We start from the raw sequence: 17,056 nt of genomic DNA, 5'->3' as shown, positions 1-17,056 counted from the left end.
ATACCAAACACTACAGCACTACACTGAGTATACCAAACACTACAGCACTACACTGAGTATACCAAACACTACAGCACTACACTGAGTATACCAAACACTACACTGAGTATACCAAACACTACACTGAGTATACCAAACACTACAGTACTACACTGGGTATACCAAACACTACAGCACTACACTGAGTATACCAAACACTACAGCTCTACACTGAGTATACCAAACACTACAGCACTACACTGAGTATACCAAACACTACAGCACTACACTGGGTATACCAAACACTACAGCACTACACTGGGTATACCACACACTACAGCACTACACTGAGTATACCAAACACTACAGCACTACACTGAGTATACCAAAAACTACAGCACTACACTGAGTATACCAAACACTACACTGAGTATACCAAACAATACAGCACTACACTGAGTATACCAAATACTACACTGAGTATACCAAACACTACAGCACTACACTGAGTATACCAAACACTACAGCACTACACTGAGTATACCAAACACTACAGCACTACACTGAGTATACCAAACACTACACTGAGTATACCAAACACTACAGCACTACACTGAGTATACCAAACACTACAGCACTACACTGAGTATACCAAACACTACAGCACTACACTGGGTATACCAAACACTACAGCACTACACTGGGTATACCAAACACTACAGCACTACACTGGGTATACCAAACACTACAGCACTACACTGGGTATACCAAACACTACAGCACTACACTGGGTATACCAAACACTACACTGAGTATACCAAACATTACACTGAGTATACCAAACACTACAGCACTACACTGGGTATACCACAAACTACAGCACTACACTGAGTATACCAAACACTACAGCACTACACTGAGTATACCAAAAACTACAGCACTACACTGAGTATACCAAACACTACACTGAGTATACCAAACAATACAGCACTACACTGAGTATACCAAATACTACACTGAGTATACCAAACACTACAGCACTACACTGAGTATACCAAACACTACAGCACTACACTGAGTATACCAAACACTACAGCACTACACTGGGTATACCAAACACTACAGCACTACACTGGGTATACCAAACACTACAGCACTACACTGAGTATACCAAACACTACACTGAGTATACCAAACACTACAGCACTACACTGAGTATACCAAAAACTACAGCACTACACTGGGTATACCAAACACTACAGCACTACACTGGGTATACCAAACACTACAGCACTACACTGGGTATACCAAACACTACAGCACTACACTGAGTATACCAAACACTACACTGAGTATACCAAACACTACAGCACTACACTGAGTATACCAAAAACTACAGCACTACACTGGGTATACCAAACACTACAGCACTACACTGGGTATACCAAACACTACAGCCCTACACTGAGTATACCAAACACTACAGCACTACACTGAGTATACCAAACACTACACCACTACACCGAGTATACCAAACACTACAGCACTACACTGGGTATACCAAACATTACAGCACTACACTGAGTATACCAAACAATACAGCACTACACTGAGTATACCAAACACTACACTGAGTATACCAAACACTACAGCACTACACTGAGTATACCAAACACTACAGCACTACACTGGGTATACCAAACATTACAGCACTACACTGAGTATACCAAACACTACACTGAGTATACCAAACACTACAGCACTACACTGAGTATACCAAACACTACAGCACTACACTGAGTATACCAAACACTACAGCACTACACTGGGTATACCAAACACTACAGCACTACACTGGGTATATCAAACACTACAGCACTACACTGAGTATACCAAACACTACAGCCCTACACTGAGTATACCAAACACTACAGCACTACACTGAGTATACCAAACACTACACCACTACACCGAGTATACCAAACACTACAGCACTACACTGGGTATACCAAACATTACAGCACTACACTGAGTATACCAAACAATACAGCACTACACTGAGTATACCAAACACTACACTGAGTATACCAAACACTACAGCACTACACTGAGTATACCAAACACTACAGCACTACACTGGGTATACCAAACATTACAGCACTACACTGAGTATACCAAACAATACAGCACTACACTGAGTATACCAAACACTACACTGAGTATACCAAACACTACAGCACTACACTGGGTATACCAAACACTACAGCACTACACTGAGTATACCAAACACTACAGCACTACACTGGGTATACCAAACACTACAGCACTACACTGGGTATACCAAACACTACAGCACTACACTGGGTATACCAAACACTACAGCACTACACTGGGTATACCAAACACTACAGCACTACACTGGGTATACCAAACACTACAGCACTACACTGGGTATACCAAACACTACAGCACTACACTGGGTATACCAAACACTACAGCACTACACTGGGTATACCAAACACTACAGCACTACACTGGGTATACCAAACACTACACTGAGTATACCAAACACTACAGCACTACACTGAGTATACCAAACTCTACGCTGAGTATACCAAACACTACATCACTACACTGAGTATACCAAACACTACAGCACTACACTGGGTATACCAAACACTACAGCACTACACTGAGTATACCAAACACTACAGCACTACACTGGGTATATCAAACACTACAGCACTACACTGAGTATACCAAACACTACAGCACTAGACTGAGTATACCAAACATTACAGCACTACATTGAGTATACCAAACTATACGCTGAGTATACCAAACACTACAGCACTACACTGAGTATACCAAACACTACAGCACTATACTGGGTATACCAAACACTACAGCACTACACTGAGTATACCAAACACTACAGTACTACACTGGGTATACCAAACACTACAGCACTACACTGAGTATACCAAACACTACAGCACTACACTGAGTATACCAAACACTACAGCACTACACTGAGTATACCAAACACTACAGCACTACACTGAGTATACCAAACACTACAGCACTACACTGAGTATACCAAACACTACAGCACTACACTGAGTATACCAAACACTACAGCACTACACTGAGTATACCAAACACTAGGAATAGCACTATATGGAACTTTCCTTTAATAAAAAGTTGTGCTTCATCTCTAAGACTCCCTTAGACCTTTGATGATGGTGCAGCTTTGACCTCATGCTCTGTTTCCAGTCTGAGCCTTGCAGCATCGTGTTGCGGAGGCAGTTGCAGTGCGTTCTGTGTGGTGCATATGTTGGATTTATCGAAGGTATGTGTCAATCTGTATGTATAGACGGCTTGACAGAAATAGTAGCAGAAGGTGAATGTTGAACTTTTGTTGCATACATATCCAAATGATGCTGCGTAGCATTTTGCGCAATGATGCTGTAGCTGTGATTGAGGCGTAATTATTGTAGACCTGCATTGACAGATCTCACAGCACATTGGAGCGTAATTATTGTAGGCCTGCAATTGACAGGCAGAAGCGGTCTTCAGTCACGAGATGCGTTTTTTTTAGATCAAAGCAGGCTAGCATCGTGTTCACATTTGTTGAGATTCATTGCTAGTTAGTGAGTTATTTGCCCAGTTCAAGCTCATTTTTGGTCAGCAATGACCATCCTTGAAAAGCTGGTGTCCATCACCTGTTTGTGTGTGCCAGAGGGCTGTTGCCAGAGGGCTGTTGCCAGAGGGCTGTTGCCAGAGGGCTGTTGCCAGAGGGCTGTTGCCAGAGGGCTGTTGCCAGAGGGCTGTTGCCAGTGGGCTGTTGTCAGAGGGGAGAGAGAGTGACATTCCACAGCAGGTAAAGTAATGATACACAACAGACTAACTAGATAACCATCAACACTACACAATAGGTTTTAACCATCAACACTACACAATAGGTTTTAACCATCAACACTACACAATAGGTTTTAACCATCAACACTACACAATAGGTTTTAACCATCAACACTACACAATAGGTTTTGAATAGGCTAAAACGCTAGTTAACTATGTAGCTATTAGCATTATTGTCATGTCTGATGTCCTAAAATATGCTCGTATATAACCGCAAAATGGCCGACAGGCAGTTGGATACAGGTGTTGCAGTTGGAGAAACCAATGCTCCCGTACTCCGGATGTTAAACCGTCTCTCAAGCCTCAAAATTGGCTAGGATTCTCCTCTATTCAATACTAGGCAATGTAATACTGACAAAGTAAAATAAATATTATTAGTATAGTCTAATTGACAAGTAGCCTAACTCCTATGCTGTCAAGATCTCCCCTGAACACTGTCTATATTAACCTACAGATAGATCAACATCTTAGTTAGCTACCTCGCACACCGTAGCCATTGGATCCCTGGTTCATTGAATGAGGGAATTATTTTATAAAGACATAAAAAGTATTTGGTTGTAATTGTAATGTTGCAGGGTGGTCAACCATCCTCCAGGAGATTCCACAAGAGTTACTGTGTGTGCAGGCTTTTGCTCCAGCTCTGCTCTAACACACCACATTGTAAAAAAAAAATCAGCTGCTCAACAGGACCTTGATAAGCGGACTGGTGTGTTTTGAGCAGGGATGGATAAAAAGCCTGCACACCCAGTAGCTCTCCAGATGGAGGGTTGACGGACGACATGTGTTTTTATCAGTGCAGTATTTTACTTTGTGGGGGGTTAAGTGCCTTGTCAATTCCAGTGATAATAATGAAGGTTATTTAATGAAGTGGTTCGTTGCATTTTCAGTCTCCTTTTTGGCCCTATGGTGTTACAGACCTGTTTTGGGACAAGTACCTTGAGCTTTCGGACAAGTACAATATCATTAAGGACAAGTGGATAAAAAAGTTAATTGCAAGCCTTGCTTGGTAATGTTTGTGATATCAACAGAGAGGTATATTCTCTGGGTGACCTAAATATTGACTGGCTTTCATCAAGCTGTCCAACTGAAGAAAAAGCCTCAAACTGTAACCAGTGCCTGCAACCTGGTTCAGGTTATCAGTCAACCTACCAGGGTAGTTACAAACAGCACAGGAATGAAATCATCAACATGTATTGATCGCATCTTTACTAATGCTGCAAAATTTGCTTTAAAGCAGTATCCAAATCCATCGGATGTAGTGATCACAATATACTAGCCATATCTAGGAAAACCAAAGTTCCAAAGGCTGGGCCTAATATAGTGTATAAGAGGTCATACAATAAGTTTTGTAGTGATTCATATGTTGATGATGTAAAGAATATTTGCAGGTCTGTGGTGTGTAATGAGGAGCAACCAGACGCTGCACATTTATGAAATGTCTTATTCCAGTTACTAATAAGCATGCACCCATTAAGAAAATGACAAAAAAATGTTAAATCCCGGTGGATTGATGATGAATATAAAAATGGTATGGTTGAGCGGGATGAGTGTCTCCGGACCGCTCCTGTCTCAGCCTCCAGTATTTATGCTGCAGTAGTTTATGTGTCGGGGGGCTGGGGTTAGTTGGTTATACCTGGAGTACTTCTCCTGTCTTATCCAGTGTCCTGTGTGAATTTAAGTATGCTCTCTCTAATTCTCTCGTTCTCTCTTTCTCTCTGAGAACCTGAGCCCTAGGACCATACGTCAGGACTACCGGGCATGATGACACCTTGCTGTCCCCAGTCCGCCTGGCCTTGCTGCTATTCCAGTTTCAACTGTTCTGCCTGCGGCTACGAAACCCCTACCTGTCCCAGACCTGCTGTTTTCAACTCTTAATGATCGGCTATGAAAAGCCAACTGAGAGACCTGAGCCCTAGGACCATACGTCGGGACTACCGGCCGTGGTGACTCCTTGCTGTCCCCAGTCCGCCTGGCCTTGCTGCTATTCCAGTTTCAACTGTTCTGCCTGCGGTTATGGAACCCCTACCTGTCCCAGACCTGCTGTTTTCAACTCTTAATGATCGGCTATGAAAAGCCAACTGAGATTTATTCCTGATTATTATTTGACCATGCTTGTCACTTATGAACATTTTTGAACATCTTGGCATGGTTCTGTTATAATCTCCACCCGGCACAGCCAGAAGAGGACTGGCCACCCCTCATAGCCTGGTTCCTCTCTAGGTTTCTTCCTAGGTTTTCGCCTTTCTAGGGAGTTTTTCCTAGCCACCGTGCTTCTACACCTGCATTACTAGCTGTTTGGGGTTTTAGGCTGGGTTTCTGTACAGCACTTCGAGATATTAGCTGATGTAAGATGGGCTATATAAAATAAAATTGATTGATTGATTGATTGAGGCAAAAGGAATGACAAATAAGTCTGGCTACACAGCTGATCGTCAAACAAACTATAAATTGAGAAATAAGGTGAAAAAACTAAACAAAAATAAGAAACTGTACTATGAAACAGAGATAAATTATATAAAGGATAATAGTAAAAAGCTTAGGAGCACCTTAAATGAAATGTTGGGCAAAGAAATGTATAAGAAGAAGCTGTTTTGTTAGACTTCAGTCAGGCATTCCCCAGGGTAGTTGTCTGGGCCCCTTACTTTTCAATCTTTACTAATGACCTGCCACTGCACAGAGTAAAGCCTGTATGTCTATGTATGCTGATGACTCAACATTATACACGTCAGCTACTACAGAAAGTGAAATCACTGCAACACCTAACAAAGAGCTGCAGTCAGTTTTAGAATGGGTGGCAAGAAATAAACTAGTATTAAATATTTCAAAAACTAAAAGCATTGTATTTGGGACAAACGTTCACTAAACCTCAACTAAATATTGTAATTAATCATGTGGAAATTAAGCAAGTTGAGGAGACTAAGCTGCTTAGTGTAACACTGGATTGTAACCTGTCATGGTCTAAACATGTTGATGCAATGTATTTGTATATGTAAAGTGAAAGGTTTGGGGACACCTACTCATTCAAGGGTTTTTCTTTATTTTTACTATTTTATACATTGTAGAATAATAGCGAAGACATCAAAACTATGAAATAACACATGGAATCATGTAGTAACCAAAAAAGTGTTAAACAAATCAAAAAAAATATTTTATATTTGAGATTCTTCAAAATAGCCACCCTTTGCCTTGATGACAGCTTTGCACGATCTTGGCATTTTCTCAACCAGCTTCACCTGAAATGCTTTTCCAACCGTCTTGAAGGAGTTCCCACATATGCTTAGCACTTGTTGGCTGCTTTTCCTTCACTCTACCGTCCGACTCATCCCAAACCATCTATTTTTTATTTTATTTTATTTAACCTTTATTTAACCAGGTAAGCCAGTTGAGAACAAGTTCTCATTTACAACTATGACCTGGCCAAGATAAAGCAAAGCAGTGCGATTAAAAACAACAACACAGAGTTACATATGGGGTAAAAAAACATAGTCAAAAAATACAACAGAAAATATATATACAGTGTGTGCAAATGTAGCAATATATGGAGGTAAGGCAATAAATAGGCTATAGTGCAAAATAATTACAATTTAGTATTAACACTGGAATGATAGATGTGCAAGAGATTATGTGCAAATAGAGATACTGGGGTGCAAATGAGCAAAATAAATAACAATATAGGGATGAGGTATTTGGGTGGGCTAATTTCAGATGGGCTGTGTACAGGTGCAGTGATCGGTAAGGTGCTCTGACAACTGATGCTTAAAGTTAGTGAGGGAGATAAGTCTCCAGCTTCAGAGATTTTTGCAATTCGTTCCAGTCATTGGCAGCAGAGAACTGGAAGGAATAGCGGCCAAAGGAGGTGTTGGCTTTGGGGGTGACCAGTGAGATATACCTGCTGGAGCGCAGACTACGAGTGGGTGTTGCTATGGTGACCAATGAGCTAAGATAAGGCGAGGATTTGCCTAGCAGTGATTTATAGATGGCCTGGAGCCAGTGGGTTTGACGACGAACATGTAGTGAGGACCAGCCAACAAGAGCGTACAGGTCACAGTGGTGGGTAGTGTATGGGGCTTTGGAGACAAAACGGATGGCACTGTGATATTAATTAATCGACAAAGAGACCAAAGATAACTCTGATGGAGCTGCAAAGCTCCACAGCAGAGATTGGAGAATCTGTCCATAGGACCACTTTAGGCCATACACTCCAAAGAGCTGGGCTTTACGGAAGAGTGGCCAGAAAAAAAGCCATTGCTTGAAGAAACAAATAAGCAAACACGTTTGGTGTTCACCAAAAGGAATGTGTGAGACTCCCCATACATATGGAAGAAGGTACTAAAATTGAGTCAGATGAGACTAAAATTGAGCTTGACCATCTCAATTGGGTTGAGGTCGGGGGATTGTGGAGGCCAGGTCATCTGCCCTTACCTAGAGATGTGTTGGGTCTTTGTCCTGTTGAAAAACAAATGATAGTCCCACTAAGATCAAACCAGATGGGATGGCGTACCGCTACAGAATGCTGTGGTAGCCATGCTGGTCAAGTGTGCCTTGAATTTTTAAATAAATCACACAGTGTCACCAGCAAAGCACCCCCACACCATAACACCACCACCTCCATGCTTTACGGTGGGAAATACACATACGGAGATCATCCGTTCACCAACACTCTCAAGGTTGTCACAGGTTGTCCTGGGTGCACGTTTTTTTGTTTTTGCTTTCGCACTACACAGCTGATTGCAATAATCAAAACTTTATGATGAGTTGGTTATTTTAATCAGCTGTACAGTGCTAGGGCAATAACCAAACCGTGCACCCAGGGGGCGCCCCAGGACCGAGTTTGGGGAAACCCTGGCCTACAGTAACATAATCTAATGAAAATGCTATTGTCTTATTTGAAATAAAAATACAAATCGTTACCCAAGGCATTCAAAATGCAATAGCATATATGAAATATATTAATTACACTGTTAGAATGTTGCAGTCAGAATGAAGTGGGGTCCATCGAGGCCCAGCGGTTCAAGTGTTAACTAGGAATGTCCCCCTTTTTCTAATTCCCTGCGTTAAGCTCTGTGTGTGGAATGTTCTGCAGAGCTCTCTGCACCTTGGTTCTCTGCGGAAGCACAGTTCCCGCTCAGCCCAGTCAAAACTGTTCGCTGCTCTGGCGCCCCAATGGTGGAACCAGGCTCCCTCACGACGCCAGGACAGCGGAGTCACTGACCACCTTCCGGAGACACTTGACACCCTACCTCTTTAAGGAATACCTGGGATAGTATAAAAATAATCATTCTACCCCACCCCACCCCCACTTTATTTTTATAATAATAATATATATTTTTTAAACGCAAAAAAATAAACAATAAAAATAAAACAACTATATATATATATATAACAAATGAAAATTAAACATATACTCTAAAAAATTAACAACTAAAATAAGATGAAAAATAAAAATACTAAAATACTAAAACTTTTTTTTTAAATGACAAAAACAAATAATAATTGTAAAGTGGTTGTCCCACTGGCTATCATTAGGTGAATGCACCAATTTGTAAGTGGCTCTGGATAAGAGCGTCTGCTAAATTACGTCAATGTAAATGAGGTAAATGTTCTCTGGTGCCTCCAGAGCAGTTCAAGCTGTTAATGGAGGACCTCAATGTTGAGGAATGTGTTTGTTCTTCAATTGCTTGTAATATTGTACGTTGTTATGTTTTGATTGTATTAGCATTTATCGATTACATTTGGTATTTATTATGTGTTTTTTATTACAGGACTCATTGGAAAAGGATCTCAAAATGACTCCCTGTTTAAATCAAATAAAGGTTAAATAATTAAGGAAAAGGGGGTGATTTGGTGAATATTCATCACTGTTCACTAACTCCTGTTGCACTTGCATCCAGAGCTCTGTCTATTCATGTGAGAGGGGTGATTTGGTGAATATTCATCGCTGTTCACTGACTCCTGTTGCACTTGCATCCAGAGCTCTGTCTATTCATGTGAGAGGGGTGATTTGGTGAATATTCATCGCTGTTCACTGACTCCTGTTGCACTTGCATCCAGAGCTCTGTCAATTCATGTGAGAGTGGTTACATTGGTCAAACCCCCATCCTACAGTATATAGCAAAACAGTGGCAGGGTGACCACTTTGTTGTTGTTTGAACAGCAGATTGTCCCTTTTTTAAGTCTAGCAGCAAATAACAATGACGTATGTAAAGGTCAAACGAACGGCTTTAAACTGTATAGCTGATCAAATGCACCATCATACCAGGCCATCAAATGAACGGCTTTAAACTGTATAGCTGATCAAATGCACCATCATACCAGGCCATCAAACGAACGGCTTTAAACTGTATAGCTGATCAAATGCACCATCATACCAGGCCATCAAACGAACGGCTTTAAACTGTATAGCTGATCAAATGCACCATCATACCAGGCCATCAAACGAACGGCTTTAAACTGTATAGCTGATCAAATGCACCATCATACCAGGCCATCAAACGAACAGCTTTAAACTGTATAGCTGATCAAATGCACCATCATACCAGGCCATCAAACGAACGGCTTTAAACTGTATAGCTGATCAAATGCACCATCATACCAGGCCATCAAACGAACGGCTTTAAACTGTATAGCTGATCAAATGCACCATCATACCAGGCCATTTAAACCAGGTCATACCAGGAGGCCATTTAAACCAGGTCATACCAGGAGGCCATTTAAACCAGGTCATACCAGGAGGCCATTTAAACCAGGTCATACCAGGAGGCCATTTAAACCAGGTCATACCATACCAGGCCATTTAAACCAGGTCATACCAGGAGGCCGTTTAAACCAGGTCATACCAGGAGGCCATTTTAAAACAGAAATGGATGAATAAGATATTTGGCTACAGAAGTGCCGTTTCTTACCTCTGATCGCTACGGCTACCGTCCCAAACACATCCTGTTAGATGAACGTCAACACATACTGGAGGAGTTACTGGCTAGCTACAGTGGCTAATCTTAGCTAATAAACTAGCTACGTCAGTCGCGTTGCGCATGAACAGAAATGACACGTCGATGAGCCACCAAAGGCACAGTTGGACCGTTTTCCGTGCCCTGAGTCGACCTTTATAATTACATTTACATTTACGTCATTTAGCAGATGCTCTTATCCAGAGCGACTTACAAGTTGGTGCATACACCTTATAGCCAGTGGGTTAACCACTTTACAATGTTTTTTTTTTTTTTTTTTTGGGGGGGGTTGGGTAAGGGGGGGGGGGGGGGGGGGGGTAGAAGGATTACTTTATCCTATCCCAGGTGTTCCTTAAAGAGGTGGGGTTTCAAGTGTCTCCGGAAGGTGGTGAGTGACTCCGCTGTCCTGGCGTCGTGAGGGAGCCTATACTGGGAGCCTATAATGTAGCCTATACCGACTAGGCTATTTATTCGTTAGGGCTAATAAATGCATAACAACGGTCACGTTTAAAAAAAATAATGTTTTATTGGCCTATAAATCACTACAGCCACTCTGCTCTTTTACTGATCGATCTGGTCCAGATTCAACCTCATAGGAAGACCGTTTTATCATGTCTCTCTGTTGAACTAAATACCATGCTCTTTTACTGAGCGATCTGGTCCAGATTCAACCTCATAGGAAGACCGTTTTATCATGTCTCTCTGTTGAACTAAATACCATGTTCTTTTACTGAGCGATCTGGTCCAGATTCAACCTCATAGGAAGACCGTTTTATCATGTCTCTCTGTTGAACTAAATACCATGTTCTTTTACTGAGCGATCTGGTCCAGATTCAACCTCATAGGAAGACCGTTTTATCATGTCATCATTCAGGTCTCTCTGTTGAACTAAATACCATGTTCTTTTACTGAGCGATCTGGTCCAGATTCAACCTCATAGGAAGACCGTTTTATCATGTCTCTCTGTTGAACTAAATACCATGCTCTTTTACTGAGCGATCTGGTCCAGATTAAACCTCATAGGAAGACCGTTTTATCATGTCTCTCTGTTGAACTAAATACCATGCTCTTTTACTGAGCGATCTGGTCCAGATTCAACCTCATAGGAAGACCGTTTTATCATGGCATCATTCAGGTCTCTCTGTTGAACTAAATACCATGTTCTTTTACTGATCTGGTCCAGATTCAACCTCATAGGAAGACCGTTTTATCATGTCATCATTCAGGTCTCTCTGTTGAACTAAATACCATGTTCTTTTACTGAGCGATCTGGTCCAGATTCAACCTCATAGGAAGACCGTTTTATCATGGCATCATTCAGGTCTCTCTGTTGAACTAAATACCATGTTCTTTTACTGAGCGATCTGGTCCAGATTCAACCTCATAGGAAGACCGTTTTATCATGGCATCATTCAGGTCTCTCTGTTGAACTAAATACCATGTTCTTTTACTGAGCGATCTGGTCCAGATTCAACCTCATAGGAAGACCGTTTTATCATGTCTCTCTGTTGAACTAAATACCATGTTCTTTTACTGAGCGATCTGGTCCAGATTCAACCTCATAGGAAGACCGTTTTATCATGTCATCATTCAGGTCTCTCTGTTGAACTAAATACCATGTTCTTTTACTGAGCGATCTGGTCCAGATTCAACCTCATAGGAAGACCGTTTTATCATGTCATCATTCAGGTCTCTCTGTTGAACTAAATACCATGTTCTTTTACTGAGCGATCTGGTCCAGATTCAACCTCATAGGAAGACCGTTTTATCATGTCTCTCTGTTGAACTAAATACCATGCTCTTTTACTGAGCGATCTGGTCCAGATTAAACCTCATAGGAAGACCGTTTTATCATGTCTCTCTGTTGAACTAAATACCATGCTCTTTTACTGAGCGATCTGGTCCAGATTCAACCTCATAGGAAGACCGTTTTATCATGGCATCATTCAGGTCTCTCTGTTGAACTAAATACCATGTTCTTTTACTGATCTGGTCCAGATTCAACCTCATAGGAAGACCGTTTTATCATGTCATCATTCAGGTCTCTCTGTTGAACTAAATACCATGTTCTTTTACTGAGCGATCTGGTCCAGATTCAACCTCATAGGAAGACCGTTTTATCATGGCATCATTCAGGTCTCTCTGTTGAACTAAATACCATGTTCTTTTACTGAGCGATCTGGTCCAGATTCAACCTCATAGGAAGACCGTTTTATCATGGCATCATTCAGGTCTCTCTGTTGAACTAAATACCATGTTCTTTTACTGAGCGATCTGGTCCAGATTCAACCTCATAGGAAGACCGTTTTATCATGTCTCTCTGTTGAACTAAATACCATGTTCTTTTACTGAGCGATCTGGTCCAGATTCAACCTCATAGGAAGACCGTTTTATCATGTCTCTCTGTTGAACTAAATGCCATGTTCTTTTACTGAGCGATCTGGTCCAGATTCAACCTCATAGGAAGACCGTTTTATCATGTCATCATTCAGGTCTCTCTGTTGAACTAAATACCATGTTCTTTTACTGAGCGATCTGGTCCAGATTCAACCTCATAGGAAGACCGTTTTATCATGTCATCATTCAGGTCTCTCTGTTGAACTAAATACCATGTTCTTTTACTGAGCGATCTGGTCCAGATTCAACCTCATAGGAAGACCGTTTTATCATGTCTCTCTGTTGAACTAAATGCCATGTTCTTTTACTGAGCGATCTGGTCCAGATTCAACCTCATAGGAAGACCGTTTTATCATGTCATCATTCAGGTCTCTCTGTTGAACTAAATACCATGTTCTTTTACTGAGCGATCTGGTCCAGATTCAACCTCATAGGAAGACCGTTTTATCATGTCATCATTCAGGTCTCTCTGTTGAACTAAATACCATGTTCTTTTACTGAGCGATCTGGTCCAGATTCAACCTCATAGGAAGACCGTTTTATCATGTGTTGGGCATCATTCAAATCAAATCAAATCAAATCAAATTGTATTGGTCACATGCGCCAAATACAACAGGTGCAGACATTACAGTGAAATGCTTACTTACAGCCCTTAACCAACAGTGCATTTATTTTAAACAAAAAAGTAAGAATAAAACAAAAACAAAAAAAGTGTTGAGAAAAAAAGAGCAGAAGTAAAATAAAGTGACAGTAGGGAGGCTATATATACAGTAAAATAAAGTGACAGTAGGGAGGCTATATATACAGGGGGGTACCGTTGCATAGTCAATGTGCGGGGGCACCGGCTAGTTGAGGTAGTTGAGGTAATATGTACATGTGGGTAGAGTTAAAGTGACTATGCATAAATACTTAACAGAGTAGCAGCAGCGTAAAAATTCAGGTCTCTCTGTTGAACTAAATACCATGTTTGTCTTTGGCAGGAGAGAGACCAGTCTCTCACTCTGACAGCGGAAAGAGTCCTTCAGGAGAGCCAGAGATGTCCAAACCAGTGAGACGACACCACTGCTCCCAGTGTGGGATACGTTTTTCTAGGTTAGGGAACCTAAAAAACGTCATGACATGGAACACACGGGAGAAAAGCCTTACCAATGTTCCCAGTGTGATAAGCGTTTCACCCAGATAGGAAACCTGAATAAGCATAAATTAATACACACAGCAGGGGGGGAAGACCTACCACTGCGCTCAGTGTGGAAAGAGATTTACTGTATTATTGAACCTGACAGCACACGAGAGAATACACTCTGGAGAGAAGCCTTTCCAATGTTCCCAATGTGGAAATAGTTTTAACCATTTAGCGAGCCTGAACAGGCACAAGAAGACACACACAGGAAAAAAGCCTTTCCACTGTTCCCACTGTGGAAAGGGTTTTAAACATTCAGGGTGCCTGAAAAGACATGAAGGAATACACACAGGAGAAAAGCCCTTCCAATGCTCCCAGTGTGGAAAGAGATTTACCCGATCATGGGGCCTGAAAAAGCATGAGAGAACACACACAGGAGAAAAGCCCTACCAACATACTAAAACACAGGAGGAGAAGACATATCACTGCTCTCATTGTGGAAAGACATTTTCCCAGTCAGAGGACCTGAAATCCCATGAGAGAATAGAGAGGCTGTGTTCTGACTTATGTTTTTTGACTGAGAGTTTGTGTTTATGCCACATTAAATCATATTGTTTATATGAAATCATTAAAATAGTTTTCATCAGGAGACATGATGACGTCTAAAATCAGATTAAATATTTAAAAATATGTATTTAGTATTAGGAGCTTTGATGATTGGATACAACTAGATAATAATATATACTCTGATTCATTTGGATATGATTTGGATATTGTTGCTAAATGTAAATGAAATGTAAATGAAATCATAAATTAGTGTTTTTGTTCATGCCACATGAAATCATATTATTAGATATATTACATGTTTATTGTATTATAAATATATAATTAATACATTAAATCATATTATTAGATATATTACATGTTTATTGTATTATAAATATATAATTAATACATATTATTAGCTATATTACATGTTTATTATATTATAAATATATAATTAATACATATTATTAGCTATATTACATGTTTATTATATTATAAATATATAATTAATACATTAAATCATATTATTAGATATATTACATGTGTTTATTGTATTATACAGTGGGGGAAAAAAAGTATTTAGTCAGCCACCAATTCTGCAAGCTCTCCCACTTAAAAAGATGAGAGAGGCCTGTAATTTTCATCATAGGTACACGTCAACTATGACAGACAAAATGAGGGGAAAAAATCCAGAAAATCACATTGTAGGATTTTTAATGAATTTATTTGCAAATTATGGTGGAAAATAAGTATTTGGTCAATAACAAAAGTTTCTCAATACTTTGTTATATACCCTTTGTTGGCAATGACACAGTTCAAACGTTTTCTGTAAGTCTTCACAAGGTTTTCACACACTGTTGCTGGTATTTTGGCCCATTCCTCCATGCAGATCTCCTCTAGAGCAGTGATGTTTTGGGGCTGTCGCTGGGCAACACGGACTTTCAACTCCCTCCAAAGATTTTCTATGGGGTTGAGATCTGGAGACTGGCTAGGCCACTCCAGGACCTTGAAATGCTTCTTACGAAGCCACTCCTTCGTTGCCCGGGCGGTGTGTTTGGGATCATTGGTAGCTTAGTGGGTAAGAGCGTTGTGCCAGTAACCGAAAGGTCGCTGGTTCTAATCCCCGAGCCGATTAGGTGAAAAATCTGTCGATGTGCCCTTAAGCAAGGCACTTAACCCTAATTGCTCATGTAAGTCGCTCTGGATAAGAGCGTCTGCTAAATGACTAAAATGTAAAATGTAATGGGGCGGCGCACAATTGGCCCAGCGTCGTCCAGGGTATGGGAGGGAATGGCCGGCAGGGATGTAGCTCAGTTGGTAGAGCATGGCGTTTGCAACGCCAGGGTTGTGGGTTTGATTCCCACGGGGGGGCAGTATGAAAAAATAAAAATAATAATAAATATTTATAAAATAATAATGTATGCACTCACTAACTGTAAGTCGCTCTGGATAAGAGCGTCTGCTAAATGACTAAAATGTAAATGTAATACAGGCCCGTGGAGGCCACACACACACTACTGAGCCTCATGAGGTCTGGGAGGAGATCCCTCAGGAGACCATCCGCCACCTCATCAGGAGCATGCCCAGGCGTTGTAGGAGGTCATACAGGCACGTGGAGGCCATACACACTACTGAGCCTCATGAGGTCTGGGAGGAGATCCCTCAGGAGACCATCCGCCACCTCATCAGGAGCATGCCCAGTCGTTGTAGGAGGTCATACAGGCACGTGGAGGCCATACACACTACTGAGCCTCATGAGGTCTGGGAGGAGATCCCTCAGGAGACCATCCGCCACCTCATCAGGAGCATGCCCAGGCGTTGTAGGAAGGTCATACAGGCACGTGGAGGCCATACACACTACTGAGCCTCATGAGGTCTGGGAGGAGATCCCTCAGGAGACCATCCGCCACCTCATCAGGAGCATGCCCAGGCGTTGTAGGGAGGTCATACAGGCACGTTGAGGCCACACACACTACTGAGCCTCATTTTGACTTGTTTTAAGGACATTACATCAAAGTTGGATCAGCCTGTAGTGTGGTTTTCCACTTAAATTTTGAGGGTGACTCCAAATCCAGACCTCCATGGGTTGATACATTTGATTTCCATTGATAATTTTTGTGTGATTTTGTTGTCAGCACATTCAACT

The 17,056-nt window shown here is 41.3% G+C and overlaps 1 protein-coding gene across 2 annotated transcripts in view; it reads left to right on the top strand.

Moving 5' to 3' along the window:
• LOC311125283 (uncharacterized protein) overlaps window positions 1-17,056 on the top strand; it is a 36,618-nt gene that overhangs the window by 5,768 nt on the left and 13,794 nt on the right. The window lies entirely within an intron of this gene.

Source organism: Coregonus lavaretus (assembly GCF_964263955.1).
Source record: "Coregonus lavaretus genome assembly, contig: HAP1_SCAFFOLD_298, whole genome shotgun sequence".
Classification (NCBI taxonomy): Eukaryota; Metazoa; Chordata; class Actinopteri; order Salmoniformes; family Salmonidae; genus Coregonus; species Coregonus lavaretus.
Note: the sequence above shows the minus strand (reverse complement) of the source record. Positions and strands in the feature narration are given on the sequence as shown.